The 3858-nt window shown below is 44.3% G+C and overlaps 1 long non-coding RNA gene across 2 annotated transcripts; it reads left to right on the top strand.

Moving 5' to 3' along the window:
* Positions 1 to 779: 779 nt before the first annotated feature.
* LOC146871209 (uncharacterized) lies at positions 780 to 2545 on the top strand. 2 transcript variants are annotated; one of them, XR_014959523.1, is made up of 6 exons: positions 780 to 830; positions 926 to 995; positions 1095 to 1143; positions 1238 to 1326; positions 1471 to 1501; positions 2165 to 2545. It is a non-coding gene; the product is annotated as an uncharacterized LOC146871209 (long non-coding RNA). The 2 variants fall into 2 exon arrangements; XR_014959522.1 differs by lacking the exon at positions 780 to 830 and having other exon boundaries at positions 908 to 995.
* The last annotated feature ends 1313 nt before the right edge of the window (positions 2546 to 3858 follow it).

Genomic DNA, 3858 nt, shown 5'->3' with positions numbered 1-3858 from the left:
AAGGTAGAGCACGGCATGTTGGGTGACTCGATGGAGACAGGAGGAGGTGCACTTGGCGGTTGAAGGCAGGGAGAGGTGGGGGAGCGGGAGGGGAGTAGGGGTATAGGGTTCAGAGGTGGGGAAGGGTGTTGGATGAGAGCAGGAGTTGGTGCACCAGGGGTGGAAGGGGAGTTGTCTTTGTTAGCGTTGCGAGACGGATAGGAATTAAGGACAAAATTAGGGGGCGATAGAAGAGGAGCGGGGCGGTGGGGCGGAGGGAGAGGGGAGGGGTGTGGGGAGTCATAGGGATGAAGGAGGTTTGGGAGGAAGAGAGGGAAGGGGGTTGGAGAGGTCCTGGCAGCTAGGTGAGGTGGTGGCTCGTGCACCATCACATTTGTCTTTATACACTGGCCATATTGCTTATTTTCATTTCTTATCATCACCGTCATTTTTATCCACCACCTACTGAAGCTGTCTCATTGTTTTGTCCTTGTCCCCCTTTGCAGCAAGATTTTATTCTCCAATACTTTTTGCCCCCGTCTCACCCACTTTTTCACCATGTATGTCTATTTTATCACTAATTTCACATGCCTTACGGCTTGTTACTCTAAATATCCTACCAGTGACCACATTTACATCTCTCAGTTTTTCTAGTACAGTCTAACCGACTCATTCCTTCGCATGGCTTCCTTGACATTCTCCACTTCCATTTTCACACGCCTCCACCGGCAGCGTTCTAGTCTTTCTTGTCACATGACCACCATAAAAGCACACGACTGGTTTCCGATCGCTTCCGCATCCGGACAGCGACTCGGCATCAGTGTTACTCCGTCCTCCACCTACTACTCAGGGTAAGTCCATGGGGCGTTTGTCTTCAGCAAGCATTCTCGTCCCGCTCTTGTATTTTGGTTGACCCCGATTGATGGGCATTTTTCCTCTTCCCCAGTCCTTCGTGTTCGTGCTCACCCACCTTCTTCACGCCATACACTGGACCGCTCTTCAATGCTGCTACACGGGTAAGCTCAACCCGGCTTTACCTCCCCTTTTACCCCGCTGCCTTACTCCACTTCTCTTCTCGATCGAATTTGCTTATCATTGCACCCGTTGCTTTTCAGCTCCTCAAATACACTAACGGAGTTCTAAGAATCACCATCGCTTACTCGGGTAAGCCCCCCGCTTTTTCCCTCCGCTTATACCCTCCGTCACACTTCCCCCTTCCTGACTCATTTCCTTAACGCCCCCTCAATCTTCGTTTCAGCTTGGTGACACTAATAGCGAATCCTGTTACCTTCCTCATTCTTTCATTTCTGGACACCCGGCCGGGTTGGAATTATCACCAGCTTGCGGGTGAGTTCGCTAATTATTGCTCTCACTACTCAGTTAAAATTCCATTGTGGCAATTTGTTTGACCATGTCCTTTCTGCAGTTTCTTTGCCCCACCTTTTACATATACTCATACTTGCTTCTCTCCTTTTCCCTCTTCCCTGCCAGCCCATTCCTTTGAAACTCGCAACAATTTCAGGTACCTCCACCGTTAATACATTATACTGTTACAAGTCCTGACCTTTGATTTTTACATTCATAGTGTTTTTTTTAAATCTCCTTGTCTTATTCACATTTTACTTTCCCCACGTTCAGTTAGAATGACTCCCATCCTTGAGATTCCGCTCAGTGCCATTTACAATTGTCTTACTAACACTAGGATGTACAACCCAGCTTTAACTTTTGTTCTCAGCTAAAAGATTTTTCTCAATTACAGATCAGCCACCTAGCCTTTACTTTCATTCACATGATTATTATCACGCCAGTACAGAAATGCTTTATTTCAAGTCTTTTTATATGTACTCCGTCTGTCGCAAATATGGAGATCGAACTGGTTGTCACTGCCATTACATCCCGCACTAAGTGTCAGGATCATGTCACTTTTTCTCTTGTTTCTTTCTCCCCCCTGTTTTCTGTCGCTGTTATTTTGATGTTTTTAAGTCATCTCACATTCCACGTAGTCACTAGTTTTATTGTTTTCTTAACTTGCACTAAGACACAACGTCACTACGCACTTACGGTTTTCACGTTAATATGTGATAATGTACTTCTACATGACTGGCTGATCATCCTAGCATCCACTACATTTGAGATTCCCTATTATCCCTTTGCTCATTTGGTTTTTTTTGTATCCCCCCACCAGCCCTGAAGAAGTCACAGGATCACTCCCATAGGTGATGAAACAAGTGTCGGCTGGTTGCTTTTTCGTGTTACATTAATTACATTTATTTCAACTCATCATTCTGGTGTGGACCACAGATTTTGTTACTTGACACTGGAAATTCCATGACCATACTCTAACCCTAACTACGTGTGCCCGGGACTTTGTTGCTCAGTCTATTTTTGTGGGTTTCTGGACTCGCATTACTACGGGGGTTTTAAGGTGTTTTTTCCCCCGACCTGGTATCGCCGTACATACACGTAGCTTTGCCAACATACGCGTAATTAGCTCGAGCGCCATTTTTCCTGTCATTACTAAAAAATCCTTACACTGACACAGTATTGTATTTACTGGTATTGACATTGTAATGCTTATATATATTATGGCATACATTGATATCATAATTACTGGTATTGATATTGTTATGCATGCATATATTATGACGCACATTGACTTTGCATTTACCGATATTAAAATTCTCTCCTCTAGTTGAACTTTCAACTACATAATTTTTCTCATATGTCATGACAGTCACATTATTCGAGCATTTGTGTGTTTCTGTAGTCTGCAATTAATCTCCTAGCTAATTGCATACTACATCATTTGAGGACTGGGTTTTTTCTAGCAGGAAGTCACCATTTGCAGGGAAACCAAACAATAGTAGTACAAAAATGGCAACTGAAAGCAATGATGGGAATAGCTGGTCACCTATTTAGGGAGCCAGGAAAAATACTATGAAGCTCGTCCTACACAGGGGCATCTCCCTCCTTTTTCATGTCTGCCTGTAGATGATGCAGTGATTGGATGGCAAGAATGAGAGTTCAGTTTTTTAGATCATATCCAGGAATAAACGTGCAACAGGAAACTCCAATCTTGGCACATACCACCCTCCATCATGGTCATCAAGTCCAACACATACTAATGTTGCATTACCATGAAGCGGATGGCTCTTAGTTCTTCCTTGTTAGGGTTTAGGCCAAGCTCAGCATCTTCAGCATTTCAACCTGGTTATCTTTAACCAGCAGGCGTTCACCTTCGTTTGAAAGTGAAGGAGGATATGGACCCTCCTGCATTTTTTTTGAGTTTCTAGAAAACAGCCTAAATTCTTCTGGAATGTCCTTGTACAGAGCCCAGCCAAAGTAACCAAAGGTTCTTCTTCTTTGAGCCTGATGCAACAGAGTTGTTTTCTTCTGCAGCAGATGTTGGAACAACTCAGACAGATCTTCTTCATGGATGACTGGGGTTAGGGTGTGTATGGTCACGAGGGTACAGAGTGCCCGCCATCCGGGGACGAGCTGTGCATAGGCAAAGTCTCCACATTGCCAATAATAATCCTTCAATGTGGAGGTGACCTATTGGAGGTCTGGTATGTACACAATTGCTTCACAGTTTCCATTTGAACCAAGTGGTATGATTCCTTTGCCTCTTAAACACAAAGAGTACAGTGTAAGTTTCCATACAATTAGGGTTTGCCCCTTCCCTTCCAACCATGTATATCCATTTATCTCGGTATCCCAGATTTCCTGGTATGGGGTGTCTGTGCTGGTGTTTGACTCCCTCCCATGGAATTCATTTACCCTAGTGTCATAGAGGTGAATTGCCTTGCACTGGAATTCTATATCCGTAATCCATATGCCATTAAGAAAGGCTGTTCCAAATATGTTAAGGGCCACCCC

The sequence above is a fragment of the Triturus cristatus genome, chromosome 1_1, assembly GCF_964204655.1.
Source record: "Triturus cristatus chromosome 1_1, aTriCri1.1, whole genome shotgun sequence".
Lineage (NCBI taxonomy): Eukaryota > Metazoa > Chordata > Amphibia > Caudata > Salamandridae > Triturus > Triturus cristatus.
The sequence above is the reverse complement of the archived record's forward strand: the minus strand, read 5'-3'. Positions and strand labels throughout refer to the sequence as shown.